Genomic DNA, 21,892 nt, shown 5'->3' with positions numbered 1-21,892 from the left:
CAGTACCAAGCCACAGTCATGTTTCCTGGGCACAGGATTCCAGAATCTCGCCTCAGTCATGTTCCCTGGCCACAGGGTTCCAGAATCAAACCAATGTCAAGTTCCCAAGCCATGGGTTTCAAGTATCAGGTCGCAGTCATGTTTCCAGGGCACAGGGTTCTACAATCAAACCTCAGTCATGTTGCCAGTCCACAGATTTCTGCCATCAAACCTCAGTCAAGTTCCCAGGCCACAGATTTCCAGAATCAAAGCTCAGTCATATTCCCAGGACACATGGTTCCAGAATCAAACCTCAGTCATGTTTGCAGGACCCATGGTTCCACAATCAAACCACAGTCATGTTCCCAGGACAAAGGTGTCCAGAAGCAAAACTCACTCATGTTCCCAGGGAACAGGGTTTCAGAAACAAACCTCAGTCATGTTGCCAGGCCACAGGTTTCCACCATCAAACCTCAGACATATTCCCAAGCCACAGGGTTCCAGAATCAAACCGTTCTCATGTTCCCAGGCCACAGGGTTCCAGAATCCACTGATGACATGTTCCCCGGCCACAGGGTTCCAGAATCCACTGATGTCATGTTCCCAGGCCACAGGATTCCAGAATAAAACCTCAGTCAAGTTCCCTGTCCACAGGGTTCCAGAACCAAGCCTCAGTCAGGTTCGCAGGGCCCAGAATTCCACAATCTAAACAGATCTCATGTTCCCAGGGCACAGCATTCCAGAATCACGCCTCAGTCTTGTTCCTGGCCACAGGGTTCCAGAATCAAACCAATGTCAAGTTCCCAGGCCATGGGTTTCAAGTATCAGGTCGCAGTCATGTTTCCAGGGCACAGGGTTCTACAATCAAACCTCAGTTATGTTGCCAGTCCACAGATTTCTGCCATCAAACCTCAGTCAAGTTCCCAGGCCACAGATTTCCAGAATCAAACCTCAGTCATATTCCCAGGCCAGACTTTTCCAGAATCACGCCTCAGTCATGTTCCCAGGCCACAGGGTTCCAGCAACAATCCTCAGTTATATTCCCAGGCTACAGGGTTCCAGAATAAAACCTCAGTCATGTTCCCAGTCCACAGGGTTCCAGAATCAAACCAATGTCAATTTCCCAGGCCATGCGTTTCAAGTATCAGGTCGCAGTCATGTTTCCAGAGCACAGGGTTCAACAGTCAAACCTCAGTAATGTTGCCAGTCCACAGATTTCTGCCATCAAACCTCAGTCAAGTTCCCAGGCCACAGATTTCCAGAGTCAAACCTCAGTCATATTCCCAGGCCACAGTTTTCCAGAATCACGCCTCAGTCATGTTCCCTGGCCCCAGGGATCCAGAATCAAACCTCAGTCATGTTGCCAGGCCATAGGGTACCACCATCAAACCTCAGTCATATTCCCAGACCACAGGTTTCCACAATCAAACCGATTTCATGTTCCCAGGCAACAGGGTACCAGAATCCAAAGTGATGTCATGTTCCCAGGCCCCAGGATTCCTCAATCTAACATCAGTCATGTTCACAGGCCAATGGTTTCCAAAATCAAACCACAGTCATATTCCCAGGCCACATGGTTCCAGAATCAAACCTCAGTCATGTTCCCAGTCCACAGGATTCCAGAACCAAGCTTTCAGTCAGGTTCCCAGGGCACAGTATTCCATAATCTAAACAGATGTCATGTTCCCAGGCCGCAGGATTCCAGAATCACGCCTCAGTCATGTTCCCAGGCCACAGGGTTCCAGAATCAAACCAATATCAAATTCCTAGGCCATGGGTTTCAAGTACCAAGCCACAGTCATGTTTCCTGGGCACAGGATTCCAGAATCTCGCCTCAGTCATGTTCCCTGGCCACAGGGTTCCAGAATCAAACCAATGTCAAGTTCCCAAGCCATGGGTTTCAAGTATCAGGTCGCAGTCATGTTTCCAGGGCACAGGGTTCTACAATCAAACCTCAGTCATGTTGCCAGTCCACAGATTTCTGCCATCAAACCTCAGTCAAGTTCCCAGGCCACAGATTTCCAGAATCAAAGCTCAGTCATATTCCCAGGACACATGGTTCCAGAATCAAACCTCAGTCATGTTTGCAGGACCCATGGTTCCACAATCAAACCACAGTCATGTTCCCAGGACAAAGGTGTCCAGAAGCAAAACTCACTCATGTTCCCAGGGAACAGGGTTTCAGAAACAAACCTCAGTCATGTTGCCAGGCCACAGGTTTCCACCATCAAACCTCAGACATATTCCCAAGCCACAGGGTTCCAGAATCAAACCGTTCTCATGTTCCCAGGCCACAGGGTTCCAGAATCCACTGATGACATGTTCCCCGGCCACAGGGTTCCAGAATCCACTGATGTCATGTTCCCAGGCCACAGGATTCCAGAATAAAACCTCAGTCAAGTTCCCTGTCCACAGGGTTCCAGAACCAAGCCTCAGTCAGGTTCGCAGGGCCCAGAATTCCACAATCTAAACAGATCTCATGTTCCCAGGGCACAGCATTCCAGAATCACGCCTCAGTCTTGTTCCTGGCCACAGGGTTCCAGAATCAAACCAATGTCAAGTTCCCAGGCCATGGGTTTCAAGTATCAGGTCGCAGTCATGTTTCCAGGGCAGAGGGTTCTACAATCAAACCTCAGTTATGTTGCCAGTCCACAGATTTCTGCCATCAAACCTCAGTCAAGTTCCCAGGCCACAGATTTCCAGAATCAAACCTCAGTCATATTCCCAGGCCAGACTTTTCCAGAATCACGCCTCAGTCATGTTCCCAGGCCACAGGGTTCCAGCAACAATCCTCAGTTATATTCCCAGGCTACAGGGTTCCAGAATAAAACCTCAGTCATGTTCCCAGTCCACAGGGTTCCAGAATCAAACCAATGTCAATTTCCCAGGCCATGCGTTTCAAGTATCAGGTCGCAGTCATGTTTCCAGAGCACAGGGTTCAACAGTCAAACCTCAGTAATGTTGCCAGTCCACAGATTTCTGCCATCAAACCTCAGTCAAGTTCCCAGGCCACAGATTTCCAGAGTCAAACCTCAGTCATATTCCCAGGCCACAGTTTTCCAGAATCACGCCTCAGTCATGTTCCCTGGCCCCAGGGATCCAGAATCAAACCTCAGTCATGTTGCCAGGCCATAGGGTACCACCATCAAACCTCAGTCATATTCCCAGACCACAGGTTTCCACAATCAAACCGATTTCATGTTCCCAGGCAACAGGGTACCAGAATCCAAAGTGATGTCATGTTCCCAGGCCCCAGGATTCCTCAATCTAACATCAGTCATGTTCACAGGCCAATGGTTTCCAAAATCAAACCACAGTCATATTCCCAGGCCACATGGTTCCAGAATCAAACCTCAGTCATGTTCCCAGTCCACAGGATTCCAGAACCAAGCTTTCAGTCAGGTTCCCAGGGCACAGTATTCCATAATCTAAACAGATGTCATGTTCCCAGGCCGCAGGATTCCAGAATCACGCCTCAGTCATGTTCCCAGGCCACAGGGTTCCAGAATCAAACCAATATCAAATTCCTAGGCCATGGGTTTCAAGTACCAAGCCACAGTCATGTTTCCTGGGCACAGGATTCCAGAATCTCGCCTCAGTCATGTTCCCTGGCCACAGGGTTCCAGAATCAAACCAATGTCAAGTTCCCAAGCCATGGGTTTCAAGTATCAGGTCGCAGTCATGTTTCCAGGGCACAGGGTTCTACAATCAAACCTCAGTCATGTTGCCAGTCCACAGATTTCTGCCATCAAACCTCAGTCAAGTTCCCAGGCCACAGATTTCCAGAATCAAAGCTCAGTCATATTCCCAGGACACATGGTTCCAGAATCAAACCTCAGTCATGTTTGCAGGACCCATGGTTCCACAATCAAACCACAGTCATGTTCCCAGGACAAAGGTGTCCAGAAGCAAAACTCACTCATGTTCCCAGGGAACAGGGTTTCAGAAACAAACCTCAGTCATGTTGCCAGGCCACAGGTTTCCACCATCAAACCTCAGACATATTCCCAAGCCACAGGGTTCCAGAATCAAACCGTTCTCATGTTCCCAGGCCACAGGGTTCCAGAATCCACTGATGACATGTTCCCCGGCCACAGGGTTCCAGAATCCACTGATGTCATGTTCCCAGGCCACAGGATTCCAGAATAAAACCTCAGTCAAGTTCCCTGTCCACAGGGTTCCAGAACCAAGCCTCAGTCAGGTTCGCAGGGCCCAGAATTCCACAATCTAAACAGATCTCATGTTCCCAGGGCACAGCATTCCAGAATCACGCCTCAGTCTTGTTCCTGGCCACAGGGTTCCAGAATCAAACCAATGTCAAGTTCCCAGGCCATGGGTTTCAAGTATCAGGTCGCAGTCATGTTTCCAGGGCACAGGGTTCTACAATCAAACCTCAGTTATGTTGCCAGTCCACAGATTTCTGCCATCAAACCTCAGTCAAGTTCCCAGGCCACAGATTTCCAGAATCAAACCTCAGTCATATTCCCAGGCCAGACTTTTCCAGAATCACGCCTCAGTCATGTTCCCAGGCCACAGGGTTCCAGCAACAATCCTCAGTTATATTCCCAGGCTACAGGGTTCCAGAATAAAACCTCAGTCATGTTCCCAGTCCACAGGGTTTCAGAATCAAACCAATGTCAATTTCCCAGGCCATGCGTTTCAAGTATCAGGTCTCAGTCATGTTTCCATAGCACAGGGTTCTACAATCAAACCTAAGTAATGTTGCCAGTCCACAGATTTCTGCCATCAAACCTCAGTCAAGTTCCCAGGCCACAGATTTCCAGAGTCAAACCTCAGTCATATTCCCAGGCCACAGTTTTCCAGAATCACGCCTCATTCATGTTCCCTGGCCCCAGGGATCCAGAATCAAACCTCAGTCATGTTGCCAGGCCATAGGGTACCACCATCAAACCTCAGTCATATTCCCAGACCACAGGTTTCCACAATCAAACCGATTTCATGTTCCCAGGCAACAGGGTACCAGAATCCAAAGTGATGTCATGTTCCCAGGCCCCAGGATTCCTCAATCTAACATCAGTCATGTTCACAGGCCAATGGTTTCCAAAATCAAACCACAGTCATATTCCCAGGCCACATGGTTCCAGAATCAAACCTCAGTCATGTTCCCAGTCCACAGGATTCCAGAACCAAGCTTTCAGTCAGGTTCCCAGGGCACAGTATTCCATAATCTAAACAGATGTCATGTTCCCAGGCCGCAGGATTCCAGAATCACGCCTCAGTCATGTTCCCAGGCCACAGGGTTCCAGAATCAAACCAATATCAAATTCCTAGGCCATGGGTTTCAAGTACCAAGCCACAGTCATGTTTCCTGGGCACAGGATTCCAGAATCTCGCCTCAGTCATGTTCCCTGGCCACAGGGTTCCAGAATCAAACCAATGTCAAGTTCCCAAGCCATGGGTTTCAAGTATCAGGTCGCAGTCATGTTTCCAGGGCACAGGGTTCTACAATCAAACCTCAGTCATGTTGCCAGTCCACAGATTTCTGCCATCAAACCTCAGTCAAGTTCCCAGGCCACAGATTTCCAGAATCAAAGCTCAGTCATATTCCCAGGACACATGGTTCCAGAATCAAACCTCAGTCATGTTTGCAGGACCCATGGTTCCACAATCAAACCACAGTCATGTTCCCAGGACAAAGGTGTCCAGAAGCAAAACTCACTCATGTTCCCAGGGAACAGGGTTTCAGAAACAAACCTCAGTCATGTTGCCAGGCCACAGGTTTCCACCATCAAACCTCAGACATATTCCCAAGCCACAGGGTTCCAGAATCAAACCGTTCTCATGTTCCCAGGCCACAGGGTTCCAGAATCCACTGATGACATGTTCCCCGGCCACAGGGTTCCAGAATCCACTGATGTCATGTTCCCAGGCCACAGGATTCCAGAATAAAACCTCAGTCAAGTTCCCTGTCCACAGGGTTCCAGAACCAAGCCTCAGTCAGGTTCGCAGGGCCCAGAATTCCACAATCTAAACAGATCTCATGTTCCCAGGGCACAGCATTCCAGAATCACGCCTCAGTCTTGTTCCTGGCCACAGGGTTCCAGAATCAAACCAATGTCAAGTTCCCAGGCCATGGGTTTCAAGTATCAGGTCGCAGTCATGTTTCCAGGGCACAGGGTTCTACAATCAAACCTCAGTTATGTTGCCAGTCCACAGATTTCTGCCATCAAACCTCAGTCAAGTTCCCAGGCCACAGATTTCCAGAATCAAACCTCAGTCATATTCCCAGGCCAGACTTTTCCAGAATCACGCCTCAGTCATGTTCCCAGGCCACAGGGTTCCAGCAACAATCCTCAGTTATATTCCCAGGCTACAGGGTTCCAGAATAAAACCTCAGTCATGTTCCCAGTCCACAGGGTTCCAGAATCAAACCAATGTCAATTTCCCAGGCCATGCGTTTCAAGTATCAGGTCTCAGTCATGTTTCCATAGCACAGGGTTCTACAATCAAACCTAAGTAATGTTGCCAGTCCACAGATTTCTGCCATCAAACCTCAGTCAAGTTCCCAGGCCACAGATTTCCAGAGTCAAACCTCAGTCATATTCCCAGGCCACAGTTTTCCAGAATCACGCCTCAGTCATGTTCCCTGGCCCCAGGGATCCAGAATCAAACCTCAGTCATGGTGCCAGGCCATAGGATACCACCATCAAACCTCAGTCATATTCCCAGACCACAGGTTTCCACAATCAAACCGATTTCATGTTCCCAGGCAACAGGGTACCAGAATCCAAAGTGATGTCATGTTCCCAGGCCCCAGGATTCCTCAATCTAACATCAGTCATGTTCACAGGCCAATGGTTTCCAAAATCAAACCACAGTCATATTCCCAGGCCACATGGTTCCAGAATCAAACCTCAGTCATGTTCCCAGTCCACAGGATTCCAGAACCAAGCTTTCAGTCAGGTTCCCAGGGCACAGTATTCCATAATCTAAACAGATGTCATGTTCCCAGGCCGCAGGATTCCAGAATCACGCCTCAGTCATGTTCCCAGGCCACAGGGTTCCAGAATCAAACCAATATCAAATTCCTAGGCCATGGGTTTCCAGTACCAAGCCACAGTCATGTTTCCTGGGCACAGGATTCCAGAATCTCGCCTCAGTCATGTTCCCTGGCCACAGGGTTCCAGAATCAAACCAATGTCAATTTCCCAAGCCATGGGTTTCAAGTATCAGGTCGCAGTCATGTTTCCAGGGCACAGGGTTCTACAATCAAACCTCAGTAATGTTGCCAGTCCACAGATTTCTGCCATCAAACCTCAGTCAAGTTCCCAGGCCACAGATTTCCAGAATCAAACCTCAGTCATATTCCCAGGCCACACTTTTCCAGAATCACGCCTCAGTCATGTTACCAGGCCACCGGGTTCCAGAAACAATCCTCAGTTATATTCCCAGGCTACAGGGTTCCAGAATAAAACCTCAGTCATGTTCCCGGTCCACAGGGTTCCAGAATCAAACCAATGTCAATTTCCCAGGCCATGCGTTTCAAGTATCAGGTCGCAGTCATGTTTCCAGAGCACAGGGTTCAACAGTCAAACCTCAGTAATGTTGCCAGTCCACAGATTTCTGCCATCAAACCTCAGTCAAGTTCCCAGGCCACAGATTTCCAGAATCAAACCTCAGTCATATTCCCAGGCCACAGTTTTCCAGAATCATGCCTCAGTCATGTTCCCTGGCCACAGGGATCCAGAATCAAACCTCAGTCATGTTGCCAGGCCATAGGGTACCACCATCAAACCTCAGTCATATTCCCAGACCACAGGTTTCCACAATCAAACCGATTTCATGTTCCCAGGCAACAGGGTACCAGAATCCAAAGTGATGTCATGTTCCCAGGCCCCAGGATTCCTCAATCTAACATCAGTCATGTTCACAGGCCCATGGTTTCCAAAATCAAACCACAGTCATATTCCCAGGCCACATGGTTCCAGAATCAAACGTCAGTCATGTTCCCAGTCCACAGGATTCCAGAACCAAGCTTTCAGTCAGGTTCCCAGGGCACAGTATTCCATAATCTAAACAGATGTCATGTTCCCAGGCCGCAGGATTCCAGAATCACGCCTCAGTCATGTTCCCAGGCCACAGGGTTCCAGAATCAAACCAATGTCGAATTCCTAGGCCATGGGTTTCCAGTACCAAGCCACAGTCATGTTTCCTGGGCACAGGATTCCAGAATCTCGCCTCAGTCATGTTCCCTGGCCACAGGGTTCCAGAATCAAACCAATGTCAAGTTCCCAAGCCATGGGTTTCAAGTATCAGGTCGCAGTCATGTTTCCAGGGTACAGGGTTCTACAATCAAACCTCAGTCATGTTGCCAGTCCACAGGTTTCTGCCATCAAACCTCAGTCAAGTTCCCAGGCCACAGATTTCCAGAATCAAAGCTCAGTCATATTCCCAGGACACATGGTTCCAGAATCAAACCTCAGTCATGTTCGCAGGCCACAGGATTCCACAATCAAACCACAGTCATGTTCCCAGGAGAAAGGTGTCCAGAAGCAAACCTCAGTCATGTTCCCAGGGAACAGGGTTCCAGAAACAAACCTCAGTCATATTGCCAGGCCACAGGTTTCCACCATCAAACCACAGACATATTCCCAAGCCACAGGGTTCCAGAATCAAACCGTTCTCATGTTCCCAGGCCACAGGGTTCCAGAATCCACTGATGACATGTTCCCCGGCCACAGGGTTCCAGAATCCACTGATGTCATGTTCCCAGGCCACAGGATTCCAGAATAAAACCTCAGTCAAGTTCCCTGTCCACAGGGTTCCAGAACCAAGCCTCAGTCAGGATCCCAGGGCCCAGTATTCCACAATCTAAACAGATGCCATGTTCCCAGGGCACAGCATTCCAGAATCACGCCTCAGTCTTGTTCCTGGCCACAGGGTTCCAGAATCAAACCAATGTCAAATTCCCAGGCCATGCGTTTCAAGTATTAGGTCGTAGTCATGTTTCCAGGGCACAGGGTTCTACAATCAAACCTCAGTCATGTTGCCAGTCCACAGATTTCTGCCATCAAACCTCAGTCATGTTCCCAGGCCACAGATTTCCAGAATCAAACCTCAGTCATATTCCCAGGCCACACTTTTCCAGAATCACGCCTCAGTCATGTTACCAGGCCACCGGGTTCCAGAAACAATCCTCAGTTATATTCCCAGGCTACAGGGTTCCAGAATAAAACCTCAGTCGTGTTCCCGGTCCACAGGGTTCCAGAATCAAACCAATGTCAATTTCCCAGGCCATGCGTTTAAAGTATCAGGTCGCAGTCATGTTTCCAGAGCACAGGGTTCAACAATCAAACCTCAGTAATGTTGCCAGTCCACAGATTTCTGCCATCAAACCTCAGTCAAGTTCCCAGGCCACAGATTTCCAGAGTCAAACCTCAGTCATATTCCCAGGCCACAGTTTTCCAGAATCACGCCTCAGTCATGTTCCCTGGCCCCAGGGATCCAGAATCAAACCTCAGTCATGTTGCCAGGCCATAGGATACCACCATCAAACCTCAGTCATATTCCCAGACCACAGGTTTCCACAATCAAACCGATTTCATGTTCCCAGGCAACAGAGTACCAGAATCCAAAGTGATGTCATGTTCCCAGGCCCCAGGATTCCTCAATCTAACATCAGTCATGTTCACAGGCCAATGGTTTCCAAAATCAAACCACAGTCATATTCCCAGGCCACATGGTTCCAGAATCAAACCTCAGTCATGTTCCCAGTCCACAGGATTCCAGAACCAAGCTTTCAGTCAGGTTCCCAGGGCACAGTATTCCATAATCTAAACAGATGTCATGTTCCCAGGCCGCAGGATTCCAGAATCACGCCTCAGTCATGTTCCCAGGCCACAGGGTTCCAGAATCAAACCAATGTCAAATTCCTAGGCCATGGGTTTCCAGTACCAAGCCACAGTCATGTTTCCTGGGCACAGGATTCCAGAATCTCGCCTCAGTCATGTTCCCTGGCCACAGGGTTCCAGAATCAAACCAATGTCAAGTTCCCAAGCCATGGGTTTCAAGTATCAGGTCGCAGTCATGTTTCCAGGGCACAGGGTTCTACAATCAAACCTCAGTCATGTTGCCAGTCCACAGGTTTCTGCCATCAAACCTCAGTCAAGTTCCCAGGCCACAGATTTCCAGAATCAAAGCTCAGTCATATTCCCATGACACATGGTTCCAGGATCAAACCTCAGTCATGTTTGCAGGACCCATGATTCTACAACCAGAACACAGTCATGTTCCCAGCACAAAGGTGTCCAGAATCAAACCTCAGTCATGTTCCCAGGGAACAGGGTTCCAGAAACAAACCTCAGTCATGTTGCCAAGCCACAGGTTTCCACCATCAAACCTCAGACATATTCCCAGGCCACAGGGTTCCAGAATCAAACCGTTCTCATGTTCCCAGGGCACAGGGTTCCAGAATCCACTGATGTCATGTTCCCAGGCCACAGGGTTCGAGAAACAATCCTCAGTTATTTTTCAGGCTACAGGGTTCCAGAATAAAACCTCAGTCGTGTTCCCGGTCCACAGGGTTCCAGAATCAAACCAATGTCAATTTCCCAGGCCATGCGTTTAAAGTATCAGGTCGCAGTCATGTTTCCAGAGCACAGGGTTCAACAATCAAACCTCAGTAATGTTGCCAGTCCACAGATTTCTGCCATCAAACCTCAGTCAAGTTCCCAGGCCACAGATTTCCAGAATCAAACCTCAGTCATATTCCCAGGCCACACTTTTCCAGAATCACGCCTCAGTCCTGTTCCCAGGCCACAGGGTTCCAGAAACAATCCTCAGTTATATTCCCAGGCTACAGGGTTCCAGAATAAAACCTCAGTCATGTTCCCAGTCCACAGGGTTCCAGATTCAAACCAATGTCAATTTCCCATGCCATGCGTTTCAAGTATCAGGTCGCAGTCATGTTTCCAGAGCACAGGGTTCAACAATCAAACCTCAGTCATGTTGCCAGTCCACAGGTTTCTGCCATCAAACCTCAGTCAAGTTCCCAGGCCAAAGATTTCCAATATCAAACCTCAGTCATATTCGCAGGACACATGGTTCCAGAATCAAACCTCAGTCATGTTTGCAGGACCCATGATTCCACAATCAAAACACAGTCATGTTCCCAGCACAAAGGTGTCCAGAATCAAACCTCAGTCATGTTCCCAGGGAACAGGGTTCCAGAAACAAACCTCAGTCATGTTGCCAAGCCACAGGTTTCCACCATCAAACCTCAGACATGTTCCCAGGCCACAGGGTTCCAGAATCAAACCGTTCTCATGTTCCCAGGCCACAGGGTTCCAGAATCCACTGATGTCATGTTCCCAGGCCACAGGGTTCGCGAAACAATCCTCAGTTATGTTCGCAGGCTACAGGGTTCCAGAATAAAACCTCAGTCATGTTCCCAGTCCACAGGGTACCAGAACCAAGCCTCAGTCACATTCCCAGGGCCCAGTATTCCACAATCTAAACAGATGTCATGTTCCCAGGCAACAGGATTCCAGAATCACGCCTCAGTCTTGTTCCTGGCCACAGGGTTCCAGAATCAAACCAATGTCAAATTCCCAGGCCATGGGTTTCAAGTATCAGGTCGCAGTCATGTTTCCAGGGCACAGGGTTCTACAATCAAACCTCAGTCATGTTGCCAGACCACAGATTTCTGCCATCAAACCTCAGTCAAGTTCCCAGGCCACAGATTTCCAGAATCAAACCTCAGTCATATTTCCAGGTCACATGGTTCCAGAATCAAACCTCAGTCATGTTTGCAGGACCCACGGTTCCACAATCAAACCACAGTCATGTTCCCAGGACAAAGGTGTCCAGAAGCAAAACTCACTCATGTTCCCAGGGAACAGGGTTCCAGAAACAAACCTCAGTCATGTTGCCAAGCCACAGGTTTCCACCATCAAACCTCAGACATATTCCCAAGCCACAGGGTTCCAGAATCAAACCATTCTCATGTTCCCAGGACACAGGATTCCAGAATCCACTGATGTCATGTTCCCCGGCCACAGGGTTCCAGAATCCACTGATGTCATGTTCCCAGGCCACAGGATTTCAGAATAAAACCTCAGTCAAGTTCCCTGTCCACAGGGTTCCAGAACCAAGCCTCAGTCAGGTTCCCAGGGCCCAGAATTCCACAATCTGAACATATCTCATGTTCCCAGGGCACTGCATTCCAGAATCACGCCTCAGTCTTGTTCCTGGCCACAGGGTTCCAGAATCAAACCAATGTCAAGTTCCCAGGCCATGGGTTTCAAGTATCAGGTCGCAGTCATGTTTCCAGGGCACAGGGTTCTACAATCAAACCTCAGTCATATTGCCAGTCCACAGATTTCTGCCATCAATCCTCAGTCAAATTCCCAGGCCACAGATTTCCAGAATCAAACTTCAGTCATATTCCCAGGCCACACTTTTCCAGAATCACGCCTCAGTCATGTTCCCAGGCCACAGCGTTCCAGAATCAAACCAATGTCAAACTCCTAGGCCATGGGTTTCCACTACCAGGCCACAGTCATGTTTCCAGGGCACAGGGTTCTACAATCAAACCTCAGTCATGTTGCCAGTCCACAGGTTTCTGCCATCAAACCTCAGTCAAGTTCCCAGGCCAAAGATTTCCAATATCAAACCTCAGTCATAATCGCAGGACACATGGTTCCAGAATCAAACCTCAGTCATGTTTGCAGGACCCATGATTCTGCAATCAGAACACAGTCATGTTCCCAGCACAAAGGTGTCCAGAATCAAACCTCAGTCATGTTCCCAGGGAACAGGGTTCCAGAAACAAACCTCAGTCATGTTGCCAAGCCACAGGTTTCCACCATCAAACCTCAGACATGTTCCCAGGCCACAGGGTTCCAGAATCAAACCGTTCTCATGTTTCCAGGCCACAGGGTTCCAGAATCCACTGATGTCATGTTCCCAGGCCACAGGGTTCGAGAAACAATCCTCAGTTATTTTTGCAGGCTACAGGGTTCCAGAATAAAACCTCAGTCATGTTCCCAGTCCACAGGGTACCAAAACCAAGCCTCAGTCAGATTCCCAGGGCCCAGTATTCCACAATCTAAACAGATGTCATGTTCCCAGGCAACAGGATTCCAGAATCACGCCTCAGTCTTGTTCCTGGCCACAGGGTTCCAGAATCAAAACAATGTCAAATTCCCAGGCCATGGGTTTCAAGTATCAGGTCGCAGTCATGTTTCCAGGGCACAGGGTTATACAATCAAACCTCAGTAATGTTGCCAGTCCACAGATTTCTGCCATCAAACCTCAGTCAAGTTCCCAGGCCACAGATTTCCAGAATCAAACCTCAGTCATATTCCCAGGCCACACTTTTCCAGAATCACGCCTCAGTCATGTTACCAGGCCACCGGGGTCCAGAAACAATCCTCAGTTATATTCCCAGGCTACAGGGTTCCAGAATAAAACCTCAGTCATGTTCCCAGTCCACAGGGTTCCAGAATCAAACCAATGTCAATTTCCCAGGCCATGCGTTTCAAGTATCAGGTCGCAGTCATGTTTCCAGAGCACAGGGTTCAACAATCAAACCTCAGTAATGTTGCCAGTCCACAGATTTCTGCCATCAAACCTCAGTCAAGTTCCCAGGCCACAGATTTCCAGAATCAAAGCTCAGTCATATTTCCAGGCCACATGGTTCCAGAATCAAACCTCAGTCATGTTCCCAGTCCACAGGATTCCAGAACCAAGCTTTCAGTCAGGTTCCCAGGGCACAGTATTCCATAATCTAAACAGATGTCATGTTCCCAGGCCGCAGGATTCCAGAATCACGCCTCAGTCATGTTCCCAGGCCACAGGGTTCCAGAATCAAACTAATATCAAATTCCTAGGCCATGGGTTTCCAGTACCAAGCCACAGTCATGTTTCCTGGGCACAGGATTCCAGAATCTCGCCTCAGTCATGTTCCCTGGCCACAGGGTTCCAGAATCAAACCAATGTCAAGTTCCCAAGCCATGGGTTTCAAGTATCAGGTCGCAGTCATGTTTCCAGGGCACAGGGTTCTACAATCAAACCTCAGTAATGTTGCCAGTCCACAGATTTCTGCCATCAAACCTCAGTCAAGTTCCCAGGACACAGATTTCCAGAATCACACCTCAGTCATATTCCCAGGCCACACTTTTCCAGAATCACGCCTCAGTCATGTTACCAGGCCACCGGGTTCCAGAAACAATCCTCAGTTATATTCCCAGGCTACAGGGTTCCAGAATAAAACCTCAGTCATGTTCCCGGTCCAAAGGGTTCCAGAATCAAACCAATGTCAATTTCCCAGGCCATGCGTTTCAAGTATCAGGTCGCAGTCATGTTTCCAGAGCACAGGGTTCAACAGTCAAACCTCAGTAATGTTGCCAGTCCACAGATTTCTGCCATCAAACCTCAGTCAAGTTCCCAGGCCACAGATTTCCAGAATCAAACCTCAGTCATATTCCCAGGCCACAGTTTTCCAGAATCATGCCTCAGTCATGTTCCCTGGCCACAGGGATCCAGAATCAAACCTCAGTCATGTTGCCAGGCCATAGGGTACCACCATCAAACCTCAGTCATATTCCCAGACCACAGGTTTCCACAATCAAACCGATTTCATGTTCCCAGGCAACAGGGTACCAGAATCCAAAGTGATGTCATGTTCCCAGGCCCCAGGATTCCTCAATCTAACATCAGTAATGTTCACAGGCCCATGGTTTCCAAAATCAAACCACAGTCATATTCCCAGGCCACATGGTTCCAGAATCAAACCTCAGTCATGTTCCCAGTCCACAGGATTCCAGAACCAAGCTTTCAGTCAGGTTCCCAGGGCACAGTATTCCATAATCTAAACAGATGTCATGTTCCCAGGCCGCAGGATTCCAGAATCACGCCTCAGTCATGTTCCCAGGCCACAGGGTTCCAGAATCAAACCAATGTCAAATTCCTAGGCCATGGGTTTCCAGTACCAAGCCACAGTCATGTTTCCTGGGCACAGGATTCCAGAATCTCGCCTCAGTCATGTTCCCTGGCCACAGGGTTCCAAAATCAAACCAATGTCAAGTTCCCAAGCCATGGGTTTCATGTATCAGGTCGCAGTCATGTTTCCAGGGTACAGGGTTCTACAATCAAACCTCAGTCATGTTGCCAGTCCACAGGTTTCTGCCATCAAACCTCAGTCAAGTTCCCAGGCCACAGATTTCCAGAATCAAAGCTCAGTCATATTCCCATGACACATGGTTCCAGAATCAAACCTCAGTCATGTTCGCAGGCCACAGGATTCCACAATCAAACCACAGTCATGTTCCCAGGAGAAAGGTGTCCAGAAGCAAACCTCAGTCATGTTCCCAGGGAACAGGGTTCCAGAAACAAACCTCAGTCATGTTGCCAGGCCACAGGTTTCCACCATCAAACCTCAGACATATTCCCAAGCCACAGGGTTCCAGAATCAAACCGTTCTCATGTTCCCAGGCCACAGGGTTCCAGAATCCACTGATGACATGTTCCCCGGCCACAGGGTTCCAGAATCCACTGATGTCATGTTCCCAGGCCACAGGATTCCAGAATAAAACCTCAGTCAAGTTCCCTGTCCACAGGGTTCCAGAACCAAGCCTCAGTCAGGTTCCCAGGGCCCAGTATTCCACAATCTAAACAGATGCCATGTTCCCAGGGCACAGCATTCCAGAATCACGCCTCAGTCTTGTTCCTGGCCACAGGGTTCCAGAATCAAACCAATGTCAAATTCCCAGGCCATGCGTTTCAAGTATCAGGTCGTAGTCATGTTTCCAGGGCACAGGGTCCTACAATCAAACCTCAGTCATGTTGCCAGTCCACAGATTTCTGCCATCAAACCTCAGTCATGTTCCCAGGCCACAGATTTCCAGAATCAAACCTCAGTCATATTCCCAGGCACACTTTTCCAGAATCACGCCTCAGTCATGTTACCAGGCCACCGGGTTCCAGAAACAATCCTCAGTTATATTCCCAGGCTACAGGGTTCCAGAATAAAACCTCAGTCATGTTCCCGGTCCACAGGGTTCCAGAATCAAACCAATGTCAATTTCCCAGGCCATGCGTTTAAAGTATCAGGTCGCAGTCATGTTTCCAGAGCACAGGGTTCAACAATCAAACCTCAGTAATGTTGCCAGTCCACAGATTTCTGCCATCAAACCTCAGTCAAGTTCCCAGGCCACAGATTTCCACAATCAAACCTCAGTCATATTCCCAAGCCACAGTTTTCCAGAATCACGCCTCAGTCATGTTCCCTGGCCACAGGGATCCAGAATCAAACCTCAGTCATGTTGCCAGGCCATAGGGTACCACCATCAAACCTCAGTCATATTCCCAGACCACAGGTTTCCACAATCAAACCGATTTCATGTTCCCAGGTAACAGGGTACCAGAATCCAAAGTGATGTCATGTTCACAGGCCCCAGGATTCCTCAATCTAACATCAGTCATGTTCACAGGCCAATGGTTTCCAAAATCAAACCACAGTCATATTCCCAGGCCACATGGTTCCAGAATCAAACCTCAGTCATGTTCCCAGTCCACAGGATTCCAGAACCAAGCTTTCAGTCAGGTTCCCAGGGCACAGTATTCCATAATCTAAACAGATGTCATGTTCCCAGGCCGCAGGATTCCAGAATCACGCCTCAGTCATGTTCCCAGGCCACAGGGTTCCAGAATCAAACCAATATCAAATTCCTAGGCCATGGGTTTCCAGTACCAAGCCACAGTCATGTTTCCTGGGCACAGGATTCCAGAATCTCGCCTCAGTCATGTTCCCTGGCCACAGGGTTCCAGAATCAAACCAATGTCAAGTTCCCAAGCCATGGGTTTCAAGTATCAGGTCGCAGTCATGTTTCCAGGGCACAGGGTTCTACAATCAAACCTCAGTCATGTTGCCAGTCCACAGATTTCTGCCATCAAACCTCAGTCAAGTTCCCAGGCCACAGATTTCCAGAATCAAAGCTCAGTCATATTCCCAGGACACATGGTTCCAGAATCAAACCTCAGTCATGTTTGCAGGACCCATGGTTCCACAATCAAACCACAGTCATGTTCCCAGGACAAAGGTGTCCAGAAGCAAAACTCACTCATGTTCCCAGGGAACAGGGTTTCAGAAACAAACCTCAGTCATGTTGCCAGGCCACAGGTTTCCACCATCAAACCTCAGACATATTCCCAAGCCACAGGGTTCCAGAATCAAACCGTTCTCATGTTCCCAGGCCACAGGGTTCCAGAATCCACTGATGACATGTTCCCCGGCCACAGGGTTCCAGAATCCACTGATGTCATGTTCCCAGGCCACAGGATTCCAGAATAAAACCTCAGTCAAGTTCCCTGTCCACAGGGTTCCAGAACCAAGCCTCAGTCAGGTTCGCAGGGCCCAGAATTCCACAATCTAAACAGATCTCATGTTCCCAGGGCACAGCATTCCAGAATCACGCCTCAGTCTTGTTCCTGGCCACAGGGTTCCAGAATCAAACCAATGTCAAGTTCCCAGGCCATGGGTTTCAAGTATCAGGTCGCAGTCATGTTTCCAGGGCAGAGGGTTCTACAATCAAACCTCAGTTATGTTGCCAGTCCACAGATTTCTGCCATCAAACCTCAGTCAAGTTCCCAGGCCACAGATTTCCAGAATCAAACCTCAGTCATATTCCCAGGCCAGACTTTTCCAGAATCACGCCTCAGTCATGTTCCCAGGCCACAGGGTTCCAGCAACAATCCTCAGTTATATTCCCAGGCTACAGGGTTCCAGAATAAAACCTCAGTCATGTTCCCAGTCCACAGGGTTCCAGAATCAAACCAATGTCAATTTCCCAGGCCATGCGTTTCAAGTATCAGGTCTCAGTCATGTTTCCATAGCACAGGGTTCTACAATCAAACCTAAGTAATGTTGCCAGTCCACAGATTTCTGCCATCAAACCTCAGTCAAGTTCCCAGGCCACAGATTTCCAGAGTCAAACCTCAGTCATATTCCCAGGCCACAGTTTTCCAGAATCACGCCTCAGTCATGTTCCCTGGCCCCAGGGATCCAGAATCAAACCTCAGTCATGTTGCCAGGCCATAGGGTACCACCATCAAACCTCAGTCATATTCCCAGACCACAGGTTTCCACAATCAAACCGATTTCATGTTCCCAGGCAACAGGGTACCAGAATCCAAAGTGATGTCATGTTCCCAGGCCCCAGGATTCCTCAATCTAACATCAGTCATGTTCACAGGCCAATGGTTTCCAAAATCAAACCACAGTCATATTCCCAGGCCACATGGTTCCAGAATCAAACCTCAGTCATGTTCCCAGTCCACAGGATTCCAGAACCAAGCTTTCAGTCAGGTTCCCAGGGCACAGTATTCCATAATCTAAACAGATGTCATGTTCCCAGGCCGCAGGATTCCAGAATCACGCCTCAGTCATGTTCCCAGGCCACAGGGTTCCAGAATCAAACCAATATCAAATTCCTAGGCCATGGGTTTCAAGTACCAAGCCACAGTCATGTTTCCTGGGCACAGGATTCCAGAATCTCGCCTCAGTCATGTTCCCTGGCCACAGGGTTCCAGAATCAAACCAATGTCAAGTTCCCAAGCCATGGGTTTCAAGTATCAGGTCGCAGTCATGTTTCCAGGGCACAGGGTTCTACAATCAAACCTCAGTCATGTTGCCAGTCCACAGATTTCTGCCATCAAACCTCAGTCAAGTTCCCAGGCCACAGATTTCCAGAATCAAAGCTCAGTCATATTCCCAGGACACATGGTTCCAGAATCAAACCTCAGTCATGTTTGCAGGACCCATGGTTCCACAATCAAACCACAGTCATGTTCCCAGGACAAAGGTGTCCAGAAGCAAAACTCACTCATGTTCCCAGGGAACAGGGTTTCAGAAACAAACCTCAGTCATGTTGCCAGGCCACAGGTTTCCACCATCAAACCTCAGACATATTCCCAAGCCACAGGGTTCCAGAATCAAACCGTTCTCATGTTCCCAGGCCACAGGGTTCCAGAATCCACTGATGACATGTTCCCCGGCCACAGGGTTCCAGAATCCACTGATGTCATGTTCCCAGGCCACAGGATTCCAGAATAAAACCTCAGTCAAGTTCCCTGTCCACAGGGTTCCAGAACCAAGCCTCAGTCAGGTTCGCAGGGCCCAGAATTCCACAATCTAAACAGATCTCATGTTCCCAGGGCACAGCATTCCAGAATCACGCCTCAGTCTTGTTCCTGGCCACAGGGTTCCAGAATCAAACCAATGTCAAGTTCCCAGGCCATGGGTTTCAAGTATCAGGTCGCAGTCATGTTTCCAGGGCACAGGGTTCTACAATCAAACCTCAGTTATGTTGCCAGTCCACAGATTTCTGCCATCAAACCTCAGTCAAGTTCCCAGGCCACAGATTTCCAGAATCAAACCTCAGTCATATTCCCAGGCACACTTTTCCAGAATCACGCCTCAGTCATGTTCCCAGGCCACAGGGTTCCAGCAACAATCCTCAGTTATATTCCCAGGCTACAGGGTTCCAGAATAAAACCTCAGTCATGTTCCCGGTCCACAGGGTTCCAGAATCAAACCAATGTCAATTTCCCAGGCCATGCGTTTAAAGTATCAGGTCGCAGTCATGTTTCCAGAGCACAGGGTTCAACAATCAAACCTCAGTAATGTTGCCAGTCCACAGATTTCTGCCATCAAACCTCAGTCAAGTTCCCAGGCCACAGATTTCCACAATCAAACCTCAGTCATATTCCCAAGCCACAGTTTTCCAGAATCACGCCTCAGTCATGTTCCCTGGCCACAGGGATCCAGAATCAAACCTCAGTCATGTTGCCAGGCCATAGGGTACCACCATCAAACCTCAGTCATATTCCCAGACCACAGGTTTCCACAATCAAACCGATTTCATGTTCCCAGGCAACAGGGTACCAGAATCCAAAGTGATGTCATGTTCCCAGGCCCCAGGATTCCTCAATCTAACATCAGTCATGTTCACAGGCCAATGGTTTCCAAAATCAAACCACAGTCATATTCCCAGGCCACATGGTTCCAGAATCAAACCTCAGTCATGTTCCCAGTCCACAGGATTCCAGAACCAAGCTTTCAGTCAGGTTCCCAGGGCACAGTATTCCATAATCTAAACAGATGTCATGTTCCCAGGCCGCAGGATTCCAGAATCACGCCTCAGTCATGTTCCCAGGCCACAGGGTTCCAGAATCAAACCAATATCAAATTCCTAGGCCATGGGTTTCCAGTACCAAGCCACAGTCATGTTTCCTGGGCACAGGATTCCAGAATCTCGCCTCAGTCATGTTCCCTGGCCACAGGGTTCCAGAATCAAACCAATGTCAAGTTCCCAAGCCATGGGTTTCAAGTATCAGGTCGCAGTCATGTTTCCAGGGCACAGGGTTCTACAATCAAACCTCAGTCATGTTGCCAGTCCACAGATTTCTGCCATCAAACCTCAGTCAAGTTCCCAGGCCACAGATTTCCAGAATCAAAGCTCAGTCATATTCCCAGGACACATGGTTCCAGAATCAAACCTCAGTCATGTTTGCAGGACCCATGGTTCCACAATCAAACCACAGTCATGTTCCCAGGACAAAGGTGTCCAGAAGCAAAACTCACTCATGTTCCCAGGGAACAGGGTTTCAGAAACAAACCTCAGTCATGTTGCCAGGCCACAGGTTTCCACCATCAAACCTCAGACATATTCCCAAGCCACAGGGTTCCAGAATCAAACCGTTCTCATGTTCCCAGGCCACAGGGTTCCAGAATCCACTGATGACATGTTCCCCGGCCACAGGGTTCCAGAATCCACTGATGTCATGTTCCCAGGCCACAGGATTCCAGAATAAAACCTCAGTCAAGTTCCCTGTCCACAGGGTTCCAGAACCAAGCCTCAGTCAGGTTCGCAGGGCCCAGAATTCCACAATCTAAACAGATCTCATGTTCCCAGGGCACAGCATTCCAGAATCACGCCTCAGTCTTGTTCCTGGCCACAGGGTTCCAGAATCAAACCAATGTCAAGTTCCCAGGCCATGGGTTTCAAGTATCAGGTCGCAGTCATGTTTCCAGGGCAGAGGGTTCTACAATCAAACCTCAGTTATGTTGCCAGTCCACAGATTTCTGCCATCAAACCTCAGTCAAGTTCCCAGGCCACAGATTTCCAGAATCAAACCTCAGTCATATTCCCAGGCCAGACTTTTCCAGAATCACGCCTCAGTCATGTTCCCAGGCCACAGGGTTCCAGCAACAATCCTCAGTTATATTCCCAGGCTACAGGGTTCCAGAATAAAACCTCAGTCATGTTCCCAGTCCACAGGGTTCCAGAATCAAACCAATGTCAATTTCCCAGGCCATGCGTTTCAAGTATCAGGTCTCAGTCATGTTTCCATAGCACAGGGTTCTACAATCAAACCTAAGTAATGTTGCCAGTCCACAGATTTCTGCCATCAAACCTCAGTCAAGTTCCCAGGCCACAGATTTCCAGAGTCAAACCTCAGTCATATTCCCAGGCCACAGTTTTCCAGAATCACGCCTCAGTCATGTTCCCTGGCCCCAGGGATCCAGAATCAAACCTCAGTCATGTTGCCAGGCCATAGGGTACCACCATCAAACCTCAGTCATATTCCCAGACCACAGGTTTCCACAATCAAACCGATTTCATGTTCCCAGGCAACAGGGTACCAGAATCCAAAGTGATGTCATGTTCCCAGGCCCCAGGATTCCTCAATCTAACATCAGTCATGTTCACAGGCCAATGGTTTCCAAAATCAAACCACAGTCATATTCCCAGGCCACATGGTTCCAGAATCAAACCTCAGTCATGTTCCCAGTCCACAGGATTCCAGAACCAAGCTTTCAGTCAGGTTCCCAGGGCACAGTATTCCATAATCTAAACAGATGTCATGTTCCCAGGCCGCAGGATTCCAG

This window comes from Balaenoptera borealis (assembly GCF_965194805.1).
Source record: "Balaenoptera borealis genome assembly, chromosome: 19".
NCBI lineage: Eukaryota > Metazoa > Chordata > Mammalia > Artiodactyla > Balaenopteridae > Balaenoptera > Balaenoptera borealis.
Note: the sequence above shows the minus strand (reverse complement) of the source record.